General features: G+C 36.1%; 1 protein-coding gene across 4 annotated transcripts in view; it reads left to right on the top strand.

The window, feature by feature from the left end:
- CDH12 (cadherin 12) overlaps positions 1-19,192 on the top strand; it is a 1,106,066-nt gene that overhangs the window by 344,924 nt on the left and 741,950 nt on the right. For all 4 annotated transcript variants that reach the window (XM_070476518.1, XM_070476515.1, XM_070476516.1 and 1 more), the window contains exon 2: positions 5,665-5,748. The gene's annotated coding sequence lies outside the window, so the exon portion shown is untranslated. The remainder of the gene's footprint in view (positions 1-5,664; positions 5,749-19,192) is intronic.

Genomic DNA, 19,192 nt, shown 5'->3' with positions numbered 1-19,192 from the left:
AAGTTCAAAATGCTAATAGATAAAATTAGAAACAAAATGTATTCCTATAGGGATTTTTCTTTCTATTGAGATCTATGTTGGTGGTGGATAAAGTGTGTGCTCAGTCATATCTAACTCAGTCTAACTCAGTCATGTCTAACCCCATTGACTGTAGCCTGCCAGATTCCTCTGTTCATAGAATTTTCCAGGCAAAAATACTGGAGCAAGATGCCATTTCCTACTCCAGGAAATCTTCCTGACCCAGGGATTGAACCCGTGTCTCTTGCATCTCCTGCATTGGCAGGTAGATTCTTTACCACTGCACTGCCTGGGAAGCTGAGATCTATGTTACCAGAAGCATTTTAAGAACATAAATACACATGGTCTCCTTTTCTCTTCCAACTGCCCCCCAGAATAAAGAAAAATTGAAAAGAATATACTCTGGTGAGAAGTGGTAAGAAAGCAAGCTTGACTACCGGTCCCGCAAATAATGCAACAGAGCCTCTAAGAGGTAGACCACAGAAATGAACAAGAAACAATTAACCAAACCAAGTGTAATATATTTTCCTGTACCCATAATGAAACCAAAGAATGTTCTTTTTACTCTTTTTCATTTGTAACTGCCAGATATTTCACTATAGTATATATCTTAATCATGTAGTTATCTATAAATAGTTATGCTATCTTTCTAAAACATTGGCTGAGAAGACCCTTTTGGTAAATATCAGAAAATACCAGTCACATTATACAGGTTATCATTCTAGTCTATTACACATATTTTCTGCTCAATATTTTGATAAAAATGAAGACAAACACTTCTAAGTATTTTGATTGCCATTTGGTTATAATGACTAACATTTATATACTAGCATTCAATATTTTTAAACTCATTAAAAATAAAATTTCTTAGATAGGTAAATTTGATATCTCAGACATTTTATCCTTTGATGAAAACCTAATCATATAAAACAGACATAGTAATAATAACAGAAGAAATATATTAGTTAAGAAGTAATCTATATTTCCTTATTCTCTTTATTTTTTCAGTGTATGACACGACAAAAAAAGCAATCAGGCAGCTGTGGTTGTGTGCACACAGTTTTAAAGGTTACTTTTCTTTTCCAAGCATGAGAAATTTTAATAGGAATGAATGATAATAAAAGTTCATGAACTTTCCCAAAGGTTCTTCAGAATCAGATAACAGGCATGCATTTTCTTTTTTAATTGGAGCATAATTGCTTTACAATGTTTTGTTGGTTTCTGCTATACAGTGATGTGAATCAACCATCATTATATGTATATACATATATATTATATATTTTATATATACACATATCTCCCTTCCCTATTGATCCTCCCCCCTGCCTGTTGTCTCACCCCTCTAGGTGACCAGATTGCCAGGCTGGGCTCCCTCTATTATACAGCAGCTTCCTGCCCTCTGTTATCTATTTTGCACATTATAGTGCATATATGTCAGTGCTACTGTCTCAATTTGCCCTACCTTCTCTCTCCCCTGCTATGTCCACAAGTCCATTCTCTACATCAGCATCTCCGTTACTTCTCTGAAAATAGGTTCATCAGTATTATCTTTCTAGATTCCATACATATGTGTTGATATACAATCTTTGTTTTGTTTTTTTTTCTTTCTGACTTAACCTTACTCTGTATAACAGGCTCTAGGCTTATCCATATCACTACAATTGACCCAATTTAATTCCTTCCTATGACTTAATAATATCCCATTGTATATACACACCAGTTCTTCTTTATCCATGCATCTGTCGATGGATATCTAGGTGGCCTCCATGTCCTGGCTGTTGTAAATAATGCTGCAGTGAACATTGTGGTCCACGTGTCATTTTGAATTGTGGTTTTCTTAGGGCATATGACCAGTGGTGGAATTGCCAGGTCATATGGCAGTTTTATTCTTAGTTTTTTAAGGAATCTCCATACTATTCTTCATAGTGGCTGTATCAATTTACACTTTTTCCACACCCTCTACAGCACTTATTGTTTGTAAATTTTTTGGTCATGGCCATTCTAATTGGTGTAAAGTGATATCTCATTATAGTTTTAATTTACATTTCTTTAATAATGAATGATACTGAGCATTTTGTCATGTGTTTATTGGTCATCCATATGTATACTTTGGAAAAATGTCTGTTTAGGTCTTTTGCCCACATTTTTTATTGAGTTGTTTGTTTTTTCTGATAATGAGCTATATGAGCTGCTTATATATTTTGGAGATTAATTCTCTGTCATTTGCTTCAGTTGCAATGATTTTCTTCTACTCTGAGGATTGTCTTGATTATAGTTTCCTTTACTATGAAAAGTTTTTAAGTTTAATTAGGTCCCATTTATTTATTTTTGTTCTTTTTTCCATTAATCTAGAAGACAGGTTAAACAGGACCTTGCAAGAATGTACTGCCTATGTTTTCTTCTAAGAGCATTACAGTTTCTGCCCTTGTGTTTAAATGTTTAACCCATTTTGAGTTTATTTTTTTATATGGTGATAGGAAGTGTTCTAATTTCATCCTTTTACACATAGCTGTCCAGTTTTCCAAATACCACTTATTGAAAAGACTATCTTTTCTCCATTGAACTTTTTGCCTCCTCTGCCAAAGATAAGGTGCTTATAGGTGTGTGGTTTTATCTCTGAACTTTCTATCTTATTCTATTGGTCTATATTTCTGTTTTTGTGCAAGTACCATACAGTCTTGATGATTGTAGCTTGTAGTATAGTCTCAAGTCAGTAAAGTTGATTCCTCCAGCTCCACTTTTCTTTCTCAAGATTTTTTTGGCTCTTCAGGGTCTTTTCTGCTTCCATACAAATTGTAAAGTTTGTTTGTTTTAGTTCTGTGAAAAATGCCATTGATAAAGGCATGTATTTCTGACTTGGGTAGGAATTCCTTTCAGATTCACTCCTGATACTACTCAAATAGAAATATTTCAAATAGAAATGTAAGCTGTGTTTCACTAATGTATTAAATCCAAGATATTATTTATTTGAAATGTATGATGGGATTAGAGTCAGAGATAACAGTATAAAAATTATGTTTAGAAATATTAGATTGATTATGGATATGTGAGTATACACAGTTTAGTATAAATAAGCTATTTTGTAACTCAGTCTCTGGAGAAGATTTAGAAGCAATGGTGTTCCAGAAGCAAGTGTTTAGATCTTGGTATTTACATATACTGGGTGTTTAGATCTTGCATTTAGATCTTGGCTCTTAATACCATTCTCCAATAAAAGCATCCAGCATCCTTGAAATATTGCTGAGTCTAGGGCATATAATATTAGCATAGGGCTATCTTGTAATATCAGAATGTGAGGAAGGAATCTGAAATTGTAAGCTCGGTAAACAAATGAATGTGGTAAGTCTAAAGGATACAAAGCCAAGTGAAAGAACTTGTGAAGACCAAAGCTGGAACTATTTGAGCAAGAAAAAAGATAGTTTAGTTTTAAATTATAAAACAAAATATAAAATAAATATCCATGCGTTCATACCAATATGCATAAGTTACTGAATGAAGGAATGAACACAAACAAATGGGAGAATAGACAAATCTTTCTTGCAGTTCAGTTCAATTCAGTTCAATGGCTCAGTCATGTCCGACTCTTTGCGACCCCATGAACTGAAGCACGCCAGGTCTCCCTGTCCATCACCAACTACCAGAGTCCACCCAAATCCATGTCCATTGAGTCGGTGATGCCATCCAGCCATCTCATCCTTTGTCATCCCCTTCTCCTCCTGCCCCAATCCCTCCCAGCATCAGGGTCTTTTCCAATGAGTCAGCTCTTTGCATACGGTGGCCAAAGTATTGGAGTTTCAGCTTCAGCATCGGTCCTTCCAACGAACACCCAGGACTGATCTCCTTTGGGATGGACTGGTTGGATCTCCTTGCAGTCCAAGGGACTCTAAAGAGTCTTCTCCAACACCATAGTTCAAAAGCATCAATTCTTCAGCATTCAGCTTTCTTTATAGTCCAACTCTCACATCCATACATGACTACTGGAAAAACCATAGCCTTGACCAGACGGACCTTTGTTGGCAAAGTAATGTCTCTGCTTTTTAATATGCTGTCTAGGTTGGTCATAACTTTCCTTCCAAGGAGTAAGCATCTTTTAATTTCATGCCTGCAGTCACCATCTGCAGTGATTTTGGAGCCCAGAAAAATAAAGTCAGCCACTGTTTCCACTGTTTCCCCATCTATTTGCCATGAAGTGATGGAACTGGATGCCATGATCTTAGTTTTCTGAATGTTGAGCTTCAAGCCAAGTTTTTCACTCTCCTCTTTCACTTTAATCAAGAAGCTCTATAGTTCCTCTTCACTTTCTGCCATAGGGGTGGTATCATATGCATATCTGAGGTGATTGGCATTTCTCCCAGCAGTCTTGATTCCAGTTTGTGCTTCCTCCAGCCCAGCGTTTCTTATGATGTACTCTGCATATAATTTAAATAAGTAGGGTGACAATATACAGCCCAACGTACTCCTTTTCTTATTTGGAACCAGTGTGCTGTTCCATGTCCAGTTCTAACTGTTGCTTCATGACTTGCATACAGGTTTCTCAAGAGGCAGGTCAGGTGGTCTGGTATTCCCATCTCTTTCAGAATTTTCCACAGTTTATTGTGATCCACACAGTCAAAGGCTTTGGCATTGTCAATAAAGCAGAAATAGATGTTTTTCTGGAACTCTCTTGTTTTTATGATGATCCAGCGGATGTTGGCAATTTGATCTCTGGTTCCTCTGCCTTTTCTAAAACCAGCTTGAACATCTGTACGTTCATGTTTCACATATTGCTGAAGCCTGGCTTGGAGAATTTTAAGCATTACTTAACTAGCGTGTGAGATGAGTGTAATTGTGTGGTAGTTTGAGCATTCTTTCGCATTGCCTTCTTTGGGATTGGAGTGTAAACTGACCTTTTCCAGTCCTGTGGCCACTGCTGAGTTTTCCAAATTTGCTGGCAGATTTTCAAATATATTTTGTAGATATTTCTGTCTTGATTCGGTGAACTTCCTACCTGCATTTAGTAACTTGCTTCTACTTGGCACAGTATAGAAAGGGAAAACAGAAGTCACATTACAGTTTAGAGTTTAGACAATCACTATCTTAGTCAGTTAAACAAGATTAGTATCAACAGTAATAAGTTATGCTTGACATGACACCTTTGACATGATATGATGAGAATGACTTTACCTCTGTGGTCTTACTCTAAAAACCAGTGTAATGAAAAGAAATTAGTTCATGTATCCCCCTTGGTCCAGCCATGAGAAAAATAACAGGGAAATTCCAATTGAGGGGTATCATATATATAAAATACTTCTTCACTACTTTTCAAGACCCATGAGGTCATCAAAAACAATGAAAATCTGAGAAACTATCACAGTTCAGAAGATGCTGAGGAGACATAAAGACTAAGTTCAACATACCTGGAACAGAAAAAGGACATTAAGACAAATGAAATTGGAAAAAAAGTTCATGTATCACAGTGTAGCAAAAGTTGTGACCAATAAAGCTGTTATATGTAAAATACTAACAATAGGACAAATAAAATTTAAGGTATACAAAAACTCTGAACTCTTTTTGAAACTTTAAGTAAATGTAAAGTGTTCTAAATTAAATATATATTAGAAAAAATTATATTTAACATGACAATTCTGTATGTGTTTGTCTTTCCAGCTCTATTCAACTCCGTTTGGAAATACAGTCCATTTGGAACTTGATACCACTTTCAAGTTTTATAGGATGTCAACTTTCTTAAAGGTAAGTAATATTTAAATTTCATCAAGATGTGTGCTTTTTACCTCAATAAATATTTTCAAAATCCACTTTATTTTTAAAACTTCTTTACTGTTTAAAATATATTTCATTAGAAAACAGAATATTCAACTGTTTGTATGATTACAGGTGGTTGACATAGAATGACAGAACCATGAAGCCTAAGTAACCATTTCTTTTAGCAAGAATTCTCTATTTTTAAGCTACTTCATTTAATTTTTCTCACACTGTTTCAATTTACATGCAGATTTGAGAAGACTTAGTGGCTATGTACTTCCTAAAGAACATAAATTGATTTTCTTCCTTTTATATTCTTTTTTATGACACTTTGCCTAGTCCCTCATAATTAGTGGCTATTACATTTATTAAATTGAGTATATCTTATTTCAAAGCCAAACCTCAGATAAAGCTCTGACACGGGAAACAAAGAGGCAATGTCACAGATTTCCTTGTCGATATTAATATTAATATGGCAGAATCTAGTTCAATTGTCTTTTTGGAGGGCAGTTGTAGGCTGTTTTTCCATTGCTGACGAGAAATATAAACCCTGAGATTTAGAGTTTTACAGTTAACCTTCCAAAGTCAATAATTAAAGCCCAGCCTTGACACTTCTTGCTTGGTGAATGTAGGATCTATTCTTATGCCACAGTCAAAACGAGTTTCTTACTCTCAGTTGTCAATCAGTGATCAATTAAGATTAACCGTGATATAATAGTTCACAAAGAAAAGGTTAAAGAGATAAGGCAACTATGTAATTAAGCTAATGTGGCTTTATGCATCTTGCTTTGATATTTGTTCAGACTCACTCTACATGCTCATATTTAACAAATAGAAAAATTATGCCTTTTCTTTTTGTTTTTTAACTTTTCTTTATTAAAATGCATTCACTCAAAAGAATTCTGCTTTATCTATCTTTGTAACATCAACTGATTTCAATTTGTCAATTTTGAATAAAAACTACACAAATTTTAGGTAAAATTTTTCAGGATTAGAACTTTGAAATAAAATTATTAGCCATTTTATATTTCAAATGCTACTGATTCCTAATCTTTATTCATTCATTTATCTTTCAGTTTGTTCATTTACCCTTCAGTTTGTTCCCATCATATCCATATCTACTTTATAGGATATATTTTGTCTTCACTTTGTAGAATCCTTCTTATTTTCTATTTTATAGAAAATTTGAATCCCTTCTAAACATCTGTTTTTAAATAATATCAGGGAGGGAATTTTATTCCAGAACTTATTCAGGGATTGATAGGGTAAAAGAGGTTAGTACTTCAAATTTTATTCCTGTAACCAGCAACTTAGTCTTCTTACATAACCATGATTTCATCAAGCTAAATATTACTTGTGATCCAAGACTGAGTAATAAAAATTTAACACTACGCCATTCTAATTATTAATGCAAGACTTTGTGTCTTTTACTTTAAAGCTTAATGAAGCATTAAAATATCCAAAGATCCAAATAAAAGAGAAACATACTCTTAAATGTCCTTCGGTTTTCTCTGTGCTATAACCGAAGATAAAAACAAATATATCAGTTTGATAATCATTTTACATAAGAATAGTTTTTTGATAATAAGTTGAGAATGAGTAACTTTTAAAGAATTAGAATGTTCACTTGTTTTCAACCAGGAGAGAGTCCAATTAATGCAAAAGACATTTGAATACAATGGCTTGAAATTGGTTTCCTTTTACAACAAGGATTTTCATAAATTTTACATATGAAAGTAGACCTGAAATTAATCTCAGTGGAATGATATAGAGAGTGAGGAGATTGGCTGGTTGTCCAGTAGTTAGCACCAGGTGCTTTAATTGCCATGGCCCAGGTTCAATCCCTGATTAAGAAACTAAGGTCCCACAAGCCATGTGGTATGGCAAAAAGAAAAAAAAAAAATAGTGACCTCCAAGAACATTGAAGATATAGATGTCAAGGTAAACAAATTTAGTATTAAAATACTTGTCTGTGATTAATTTAATTTTGAATACATTAATGCACTAGAGTCTGTTTGCAATCTCAGTGTCTCCTTTGATAAATGCTTTTCTGAACAAAGATGAGAAACCTGTTTCTCCATTAATATTTTACAAAATTTACTGTCTGTTCTACTCATTCCTTACTTATATCCATGATTGCCTAACATTAGATTATTTTTATAAATTATGTCAAAATAGAAAAAAAGTAAATCATGCATTTGTAATATGATCAAACAGCACTCTTTGATTATAGAACCCTTCTTTGTTTCAACTTGAAAAATATTATTGCAGAAAAAAAGTTGGGAATGGGATTCTTTCTGCACATTTTGGTTGAAAGGGAAAGGCATTTGAGCTGGTTTTAGAGAGAACTTCTTACATATATGGAAATAAGAAGGTATAAATGTATAAAAGGCATGATGATATGTATTATTTCATATGTGGTGAATTTTATAACATTTTGTAACATTTGAGCTGGTTTTAAAAAGAAGTTCTTACATATATGGAAATAAGAAGGTATAAATCTATAAAAGGCATGATGATGTATATTATTTCATATGTGGTGAATTTTTATAACATTGGAACATTAAAGAATAGAATGAATATCACATCTGAGGATACCTGGTGAGTAAATCTAGAAAGGTAGGCTCAGATAAGGAAGAACCTTGGATGAAATATAAAATCATGTCTTCTCTGGGGGCTTTACGTTTCATGTGATGTGGAGCCATTTGTTTTTGCAGTTTATTTTTGAATGTAGAGAAATGACCTAATCAGATGTGTGTGTGTTTATGTGTTTAAGAAAATGATTGCTGGTAATGCACTTAGGGATTGTAGTCACATATATGTGTGTGTATATGTGTGTGTGTGTGTATACATATACATGTGTATATGTATATATACATATATCCTTATGTCTAATTTTTGGAAGCACCAACTTCACCTTATTTGTGTCTGTTCCCTAGCATATCTAAGACAATTACTTGTATGCAATCAGTATTCAAAAGACATTTGTTTGTTTGGAGGTATATTTAAATAGTTTAGGGTTTTAACTAAATCTAATCCTTAAGTATTCCTTCAATACTTCATTTCAGAATGACCAAGAGGTGCAGTGCAAAATGGAAAGTGTTAGAAATGAATAGAGACACAGAGGCAAAGAAATCAAGGATCCATCTTTAAAAATAAAGTCCTGACGGAACTGGTATGAATATCAGATCTTGACATTAAGAGCACACCCTCTCTCAGCAGTGATGAGGTGCAACAGAACCTGATGCAGACACAGAGGGAGCAGTGGATCTGCTCAGCTAGGACTGGATTTGAGCATATCTGGTTTTGGTGCTCACAGCATCCTGCTGAGTTGACAATCAAGTTCAAAAATGAACTGCAGAGCCATCTGTTTAAGAAAGAAATACACTTTGTAAGGCATTATTAGAGATTATTAAAAAATTTTTGTTAGTGTAATTTTTCCCATGATGGGTTATTGTTTGGGTTGCAATTAGTACATCTAAAGAAAATAAATACTGGAATATTTCTAATTTGGGGTAATTGTCAAAGGTTAGACATTTGAAACACGTCTGTTAGGACTGCACGATGGACTTGTCATTGGGAATTATGATTTATGATCTACACAGAGTCATAAGCAGAGAAAAGAAAGGAGAATACAGAGCAAGTTGATTATTTCAGCTTAGACTCTGCTAGGCTTTTTATTCTGGAGAGAGAATTGTTCTAATTACTCATGATTTCCTGCATGCTTCCAGGATATTAAAACAGGTTTACTATCAGTGATATCAGCAAGAAAAACAAAATCTAAAAAAACAATACCTTTTGTCCATGGATTTTCCTTCACATAATTTTCTCTTTGTTTGCTCAATGTTTGGTTTTAAAGAAACATAGGATGCTCTTGAAGTCTTGTATGGTTGGAGACTCAGGTCACTTGTATTCATTTTATTCCAGCACAATTTTTAAGCTAAGTTTAAAGGTCACATTTCTTCTGAAAACCTAAAGGTGATAATTCCTAAATAAACAAGAAAGATATAAATAAATAGGAGGTGGGTTTTTTCTAGCTTTAAAGTAATGTTGTTTATATGTCATGCTGCTTTAATGTTATATGACAGGTCATAATTCAGATCAATGTACTATCATTCAGGTTAACTTAAAATTTCTTCAGTACCCCAGCAAGTAAAAATGCACATGGTCTTTGTTCTAACAAAAAAAGCCTTGCAGGAGAGATAGAGAGAATGCTTGGTTATGGTCTATGGGACAACAATCCATAATTTACTTTGCAGATGTCTGTGTAATTTAAGCAGCAGGCAGAACACCACACAGTTGTAGCTGCTCTGGGGAAAGGATACCAAGAGCCTCATAAATCATGGTGAGGATTAAAAGCAATGAACATTCATCTTCTTAACCTCGTAAAGGCAATATTGGAAAGCAGAGGATTAGAACACATAGAGCACGCAATCTTTATGCAGGGATAAAAGATGTCAGAGTTTTTAAGTCTTCCCTCAGTTAGCATTGACCTGCCATTTGTAAGTCTCCAGAATATAATTTTAAAGTTGATTAAAAAAAAAAAGTCCCTTCCACAACAAAATAATTTGAAATAGAGTAACTGATGAAATATAATTTGAGGGTATATTAAAAGTGGAGTCAACTTACATGAAATGCTAATCATTTTCTTAGATTGAAACATGCTTCTTTTTGACAGTATATGGAAAATAACCTTAAAATACTCAGACCCAAATGATCTTCATGTGTAGTTAAATGTGTTTAAATAGAGAAATGTCTTGAGAAAATTGTAACTTTATAATAGTCAAATGAAGCAGATAAAGACAGCTGGGTCTCTTCTATAACATTTAGTAAACAAATGGCCTGTTACTAATTGTTTATATTTGAAAAATTATTATAATCAAAGGCCTTTGGATGCAAATAAGTGAACTGTGCACAGTAAAAGGTTTCATTTTTTTTTGAAGATAGAAACTTTAATCAAATTTTGAAGCTCTTGAAAAGTACTAATTTGTTAATTTCCTCAGTATTCTTTTAAATCAGGATCACAATACAACTGAACTTGGCAATTTTATAAAAACATCAGGATAGGGAAGAGAATAATAAAATCACTTTTCAAAGATAATTATGAACTTATTAAGGAGATACAAATAGATTCCAGTTTCTGATTCCCTGGTTTAATATCAAATATTCCTTGGCAGTAATTCTTTTAATGTAGCCAATACTTAATTATCTACTTGAGTTAAGGGGAGCTACAGTACTGCTGGGCTTTCCTGGTAGCTCAGCTGCAAAGAATCTGTCTGCAATGCAGGAGACCCCAGTTGGATCCTTGGGTTAGGAAGATCCCCTGAAAAAGGGCATGGCAACCCACTCTAGTATTCTCGCTTGGAGAATCCCATGGACAGAGGAGCCTGGTGAACTACAGTCCGTGGGGTCTCAAAGAGTGGGACACGACTGAAAGACTAAATACAGACCAGCAAGGTGCTGCTAATCCAGAGTGGCTGATAATTAAAGTATATATATACACATATACACATGTGCATACATATACACATATATGTACATATGCATGTACATATACAGACATATACATACAAAAACACATATATATTTATATTTATATTCAGCTTGAAGTGCATTTTGTGTTTGTATTGGAACGTGGCCTTTGGAAAGTCACAACTACCCAGTCGTTGAAAACAACTGGTGTAACTAGCAGATCTTTCAATTTGGGCTACTTCTGTCCTGGATGAACTCTTCTACACCCCATACTTGGGATAACAAAATTTTCTTCTATTCCGCACACAACCCTATACTACTCTAATTTAGTTCAAATATCTTTTTAGCTACCAGTTTTCCATCCTCTAGAATGGTGATCAAGTACCACATGAATGATACAAGCTTATGTAATGATTTTAGAATAAAATAACTTTACTGTATTGTATTATTAGTGCAGATTAGTGAAAGTGGCTCAGTTGTGTCCAAGTCTTTGTGACCCATGGACTGCAGGATTCCTCAGGCCAGAATACTGGAGTGGGTAGCCTTTCTCTTCTCCAGGTGATCTTCCCAACCCAGGGACTGAACCCAGGTTTCCTGCACTGCAGGTGAATTCTTCACCAACTGAGCCATGGTAACTTACAGAGTGTGTGGAATGCTAACACAATTGCCATATCTCCAAATCATCCTCCATCTCATGAATTCTATGCTGAATGTCAGTTGGCTCGAATCCTAAGTCTACTTCTGAATTCATCCTGTTATCCGTCATTCCAGGTGTCAGTATAGTAGTATACTAGTTCAAAGTGTTATATGAAACAATAGTGAAAGCTGCTCAGTCATGCCCAGCTCTTTGCGACCCCACAGACTATACCCCACTGAACTGGAATTCTCCAGGCCAGAATACTGGATTGGGTAGCCTTTCCCTTCTATAGGGGATTTTCTCAACACAGGGATGGAACCCAGGTCTCCCACATTGCAGGTGGATTCTTTACCAGCTGAGCCACCAGAGAAGCCCATATTGTGTTGTGTATCATTGCATTTAGTTGTTCTGTTATCTGTTTTCTCAAAATATGTGCTGAAATTCCCAGGATGAATTCAAGACAAGGAGGGCATAGAACTTCAAGACTCAACTAGGCTTCTTTGCCATATAAGCGAAACCTAGTAATATGATAAGTCAGTGGGAGAAATTTATTGTATATTTTTATGCTAAAAATAGGATAAATCATGTTTGATTTCATACCACTTTCTCTTTAATCATAAAATTATAGGTCCCTGAGTTTGCTATGAACAAATTGCTATTTAAAAAGTGCAAATATTTCCATCTCTGTTTCAGTTCAGTTCAGTCTCTTAGTTGTGTCCAACTCCTTGCAACCCCATGGATTGCAGCACACCAGGCTTCCCTGTCCATCACCAACACCCGGAGCTTAGTTACACTCATGTCCCTCGTGTCCGTGATGCCATCCAACCATCCATCCTCTGTCGTCCCCTTCTCCTCCTTTCTCCAATCTTTCCCAATATCAGGGTCTTTTCCAAAGAGTCAGTTCTTCAGAGAGTTTCAGCTTCCGCATCAGTCCTTCCAACGAATATTTAGGACTGATCTCTTTTAGGATTGACTTGTTGGATCTCCTTGCATTCCAGGGGACTCTTAAGAGTCTTCTCCAACACCACTGCTCAAAACCACCAATTCTTCAGCAGTCAGCTTTCTTTATAGTCCGACTCACACATCCATACATGACCACTGGAAAAAACCATAGCTTTGACTCAATGGACCTTCATCGGCAAAGTAACGTCTCTGCTTTTTAATATGCTGTCTAGGTTGGTCATAGATTTTCTTCCAAGGAGCAAACATGTTTTAATTTCAAGGCTGCAGTCACCATCTGCAGTGATTTTGTAGCCTAAAAATAAAGTCTGTTCCTGTTTCCATTTTTTCTCCATCTATTTGCCATGAAGTGATGGGACCAGATGCCATGATATTCATTTTTTGAATGTTGAGTTTTAAGCCAATTTTTTTTTATTCTTCTCTTTCACTTTCATCAAGAGGTTCTTTAGTTTTTCTTCACTTTCTGCCATAAGGGTGGTGTCATCTGCATATCTGAGGTTATTGATATATCTCCCTGCAAACTTGATTCCAGCTTGGTCTTCCTCCAGCCTGACATTTGCTTGATGTACTCTGCATATAAGTTAAATAGGCAGGGTGACAATATACAGCCTTGACGTACTCCTTTCCCAATTTGGAACCAGTCTGTTGTTCCATGTCTGGTTCTAACTGTTGCTTCTTGACCTGCATACAGATTTCTCAGGAAATATGTACCTCTGTTTACATATCAAAATTACTTTGAAATTATGATTAAATAGGGAGAATGGACTAGAGGGGAAATATAGTATATATTGAGTGTATTATAATATTTTTAAATTATTTTTTTTTATATTTCAAACATGTATATGAAGTGGGTGACATATAGATAAAATTAATTCACTTTTCCTCTTTATTTTTTCCTTAATAATATTTCTCCTAATTACATAAAGCATCCAGGGCTTGGTACAGAGGGGAGACAAATTATCAATTCACAGATTAACTTACTCAATAATAGTATTGAAAGCAATCTGTATGTTACTTTGTGTCAAGAACTATCTCTGGGTAGTGTATACATTTGTGAAAGATATTGTTAAAGTTTTTCACATTTGTGCTTACATTTTAGTGAATAGAATACAAGGAAACAAATTACATAATGTGTAAGTCACATTTAAAACAGATGATTGATCATCTGTTTTAATCAACTTATAGATAATGAGAAATGTGATGCTAAAAATCAACTGAGAAGTGTGAAGGAGGAAGTTTCTGTGTTGTAGACCAAAGGGAAAATCATATCTTGAAATACTGAAAAACACATTTAAGTGAACATCTTACCAATAAAATAACATTTGGAGAAACTTGAGGGAAATGTAGAGGTAACCATGAACATATTTGAAGAACAGCGTTTCAAAGTCAACTACACGTCTTAGGGAGACAAGGTGGGAGCTACTTGATACTCCTGATAAATCTGCCTGATGGAAGCTCTAGAGGGAGTGGAGAAGGAACGCAGGAAGTGAGCTCTGATAGAAGGTGGGCCTCATGGGCAAGGCAAGAGCTTTGCTTTTTACTCTACTCTTCTGGCCGAGGCATTGATGATCCACTATAGAGGGATAGTCTGAGAATCAGGGTGACTCACTTAAGGTGAGTACCTTAACACAGGTGTGCCGTGATTGGAGCTGGAACCTGGGATGAGTGTGTGCAGGCTAAGTCGCTTCTATCATGTCCAGCTCTTTCTGTCTCCATGGACTTTAGACTGCCAGGCTCCTCTCCATGGGATCTCCAGGCAAGAACACTGGGGTGGGTTGCCACGCCCTCCTCCACGGGATCTTCTCCACCCAGGGATTGAACCCATGTCTCTTGCAGCTTCTGCATTGCAGGTGGATTCTTAACCTCTGAGCCACTGGGGAAGCCCAGTAACTGGGATACTGTAGACCAAAGTGTTAGAAGGACGAGAATTGAGACTAGATTTTTGCTCAGTGCTTCTGGCTGCTTGAAAAGATGCTTGTACAAGGTGGATACCCCTGCAGCCCCGGGAGAATGATGAAGCTGAAGCAACATGGTTAATGGGGGAAGGGCCTGACTGACCTGAGAAGAATAGATATCATGTTTATTAGCTGAAAGCAGATCAACAAGATATAAAATAGTAAACTCTGGGAAGCTAAACTCAACATATCTGAGCAGATGCCAGTCACCCCACGAGGCAGCTTCACCACTGTTCTATGACTCTCTTTTTTCTCTCAACTCTACAACATCACATGAGTCCCTTCGATCTTATATACAATCCCAGAGAGAGATATGAAAGACCAAACAATATTTCAAAGACCCTGATACACATTTTGTCAAACTGCTTAAATTTTTAGACCTAGCCAAATCTTAAACTGGAGATGGGGCTTTGCATGAGAAAAGTCACATCAGTTCTGAAAACAGAGGCATATAATACTGCAAATATAATCCATGTTTGCAATCCATGGTGCTATGAAAAGAATACTTAGGACAGATAACTTTTTATCATGGGGGGACCCTGGCTAAAACTAATCTTAAGTAATATATAATATTTGAATGTTTAACAAATGCCTTTGGTGCAAATATAAGTAGATAAAGTCTAAAAGATGTACTTTTTATAGTATATGTAGGTAGATATGAGTACAAGGGCTTTTCAAACTTATTTACTATATGCCTCAGTAATGGAATTACCTTATGAGATGCCTCAAAGGAGAGTTATATCCTTGAATCTCATAAATATATAGTTCTTAGAAGATCAGAGCAAGGTGAGAACATAGGAAAGATTATAATTTATATTTGTAATAAATTTGAGGGACCTAAATGATTAGTTTATAATCAGGACACAGAAAACTTCCAACTCTTCAAAAATCTCAGTGTTTAGCTTTGGTACTTAGAGTAGCAAATCATATGAGCTTCTTGACTAATTTCCACTAATGTCATTCTCTGGCTTCTGTAGAGACTTCACAGTACCCAAGTGATAAAGTTGTCATCAAAACACTTTAAGCAGTTCTAGTGGCCTGGCAGTGATGTCCATTGTTTCACATCCAGTGGTCAATACCCTCTATCAACATTTCTTGATAATATCCCTTGTATCTTTGTGTGTAGGATTTTTGTGAATGTGTGTTTGGCTTAGTTGGGTCAAACTCTTCACAACTCCATGGACTGTACCCACCAGACTCCTCTGTATATGGAATTTTCCAGGTGAGAATATTTGAGTAGGTCGCCATTTCTTACTCCAGGGGATCTTCCAAACTCAAGGAATGAACCCACATTTCATGTGTCTCCTGCACTGCAGGCTGATTCCTTATCTGCTGAGCCATCGAGAAGCCTCTTTATTTGTAGACTCGGGCAAACTGAGTTTCATCGATTTTTTTTTTTTTTTTTTTTGAGAATTGACTTACTTTGAAAGTGAAAGTGTTACTTGCTTGGTTGTGTCCAAATTTTTGCAACCTCATGGACTGTAGCCCACCAGACTTCACTGTGCATGGGATTCTCCAGGCAAGAATATTGGAGTGGGTAGCCAGTCCCTTCTCGAGGGTATCTCTCTGACCCAGGAATCGGACCAACCCTGCTCTCCTGCATTGTAGTGGTGCTAGTGGTAAAGTATCCACCTGCTAATACAGAGAGAGGTGGGTTTGATCCTGGGTTTGAAAGATCCCCTGGATTAGGAAATGGCAACCAACTCTAGTATTCTTGCTTGGAAAATTCCATGGACAGAGGAACCTGTGAGCTACAGTTCATCTGACCACAGAGAGCTGGACACGACTGAGTGACTATGCATAGCACAATGAGTTCCTTTATGGGTTTTTGTCTTATTCTGATTGCACCCTTGGGATTTCTGCATCTTCTGATTCTACAGCCTTACTTGGTGTGGCCATCTCTCTCAATTCCTTGTAAGAGCACCCTTAGCAGGCCCAGCTATCTCACAAATCTTACTTCTTATAGCTAATCATGCTGCTAGAATAATGGGGAGATGTAGATGATTTATGTCTAACATAAATTTGTCTTTAAAACTTCTTGGATTCTTATGCTATTTATTCTCATGTAAATGGAGACATACTTGTGGTTCCTGGGTCAAACCAAAAAAAAAAAAAAAAAGTCATACACATTTCAAACTACCAAGAAAAGATTATAGTAATGTGGCATAGGCCAAAATAAACATACATTATGTTTCAACACTTTTCCCAGAGCATGCAATTCAAAGTCAAAGCCCACATGTTTATGTCTTCAAACGTGAAATGCATCACTCATTATATGATTAACAAAGTTGTGTCTACTCCATTGGACCATTTAGCATTGCCTGTATAGTTTGTGTTCCTGTAGTTCAATGTTTTCAATTTGACATCAAATTGTAGAAGGTAAGGCATAGACTTTCTGCTAGATTCTCTATATTTGAATCCAGATAGCCATTTATTAGTAGTATGACTTTGGAAATTTTATTTTACCACTCATGCATAATTTCTTTCTTTCTATAATGTAGAATACTATAGGTCTAAGAAGAGAATTATATCTCATAAGATGGTTATAAAGGTTATGTGCATTTATATTCATATACAGTTTTTGTAAATAGTTTGAACTGTGTCCATTGTGTGATAAATCAATTCAAGTCATTATTAATAAAGAGGCTATGTTTTGTTTTCCTCTTTTCCTCTGGAATTTGGAGAGAACAGAATATGCTTTCTCTGATGCCAGAAATCATGTGTCTCCTTTCATTTCAACCTAGCCACCTCTCATTGTTGATATTTTAGACATTACATGCCAAGTTGCTTCAGTTGTCTGACTCTCTGCTACCCTATGAACCATAGACCACCAGGCTCCTCTGTCCCCATGGACTGTAGCCTGCCAGGCTCCTCTGTCCATGGGGTTCCTCAGGAAAAAATACTGGAGTGGTCTGCTATGCCCTCCTCCAAGGGATCTTCCTGACCCAGGGACTGAACCCATATCTTTTATGTCTCCTGCATTGGCAGGAGTGTTCTTTACCAACTAGCATCACCTGGGAAGCCCATGTGTGTATACATAGATGTATGTGTGTGTGTGTGTGTGTGTGTGTGTATCTTTATCACCCAAGTTGTCAGACTCTTTATATAATAGCAAGACTTTACTGTCATATGGAGTTTGTTATTTAAACTATGAGCAGACACAAGATCTTTGGAAATAATAAATTATGTGTGCATAACACAGAGAGCCCTACAGCCTTGTTAGTTTAATTAATATCTACAAAAATATAACCTCTTTTTCTAGCTTTTAGTAATTAGTTTCCACATGTGAATAACCTACTAACAGAATCAATGTTCAAAGATCCTTCATGAGCAATTTAAAGAAATGTTCCCACGAAGAGCAGCAGGCTGCTCTAAAGTTTTTGCTGCATATGACAAGACAGATGGAGAAATTCATTTTTTTAAGCATGATATTTATTCCATGTTTCTCTGTTGTTTGAAATCCATTCTCCCTCTTGCCCCTAAGGGATGCTTGTCTTCTTAGCATATCTTTGAAACTAGATAGAAAGCATATGTTCTGTGTGTCTCTTGGATTTGACAGAAGAGGTGAAAAATAGGATAGCTTCTTCATTGATTGTGCAAATGGGAGTTTCCTTTTTGCAATGTGTATCCTTTCCGTAGTGCACGATGCTGTGTTGAGGCCTTCTGATAGTTTAATTATCATTGCATTTCATTTCGCAACAAGCTGGGTCTCCTTAAAGCTAGAGAATATTGAAGTTTAGCATAAACGTCTCTGGGGGTATACTTATGCCTTAAATTCTCCAACCTTATTGCAACACACTCTTTGTGTTTCCACAGCAGCAACAGGCAATTCTAGTGATGAATTTATCCTGACCTTATATATCTTACAGGGCTTCTCGTGGTCTGGTTTTGATTTTGTAGCTTTATTTAGAGCCACTCTGTGCTAAACTATATAGCTACAAAGCTTTCTGTTTCACAGCTACAGCGTTGGCATTGCTCAATTATGGGGCTTTCATCTGCTCAGACTCTGCCCAAAACATCTCTCCTTTCCTGTCCACTGACATACCCTGGTCCTCTCACTCTGGACCACCTAACTGCTCACCCCAAGTACATCAATTACAATGTTTTTTTCTCATCTCTAGACTCTGTCAGATTCATTTTGTCACCATCTCATCATTTGGTTTGCAGGTGTATTTAGTTGCTCAGTTGTGTTCGACTCTTTGTGACCCCAGCAACAATTGTCCTCCCGCCTTCTCTGCCCAAGGAATATTATAGGCGAGGATACTAGGGTACCATTTCTTTCTCCAGAGGATCTTTCCAACCCAGGGATAGAACCCACGTCTCCTGAATTGGCAGGTGGATTCTTTACAACTGAGCCACTTAAGTCCCTATCATATTGATTTATTGGTTGTTTAAGTGTTAGTGTCTG

Source organism: Odocoileus virginianus, chromosome 14, assembly GCF_023699985.2.
Source record: "Odocoileus virginianus isolate 20LAN1187 ecotype Illinois chromosome 14, Ovbor_1.2, whole genome shotgun sequence".
Classification (NCBI taxonomy): domain Eukaryota; kingdom Metazoa; phylum Chordata; class Mammalia; order Artiodactyla; family Cervidae; genus Odocoileus; species Odocoileus virginianus.
This window is presented reverse-complemented; position numbering and strand designations above follow the sequence as displayed.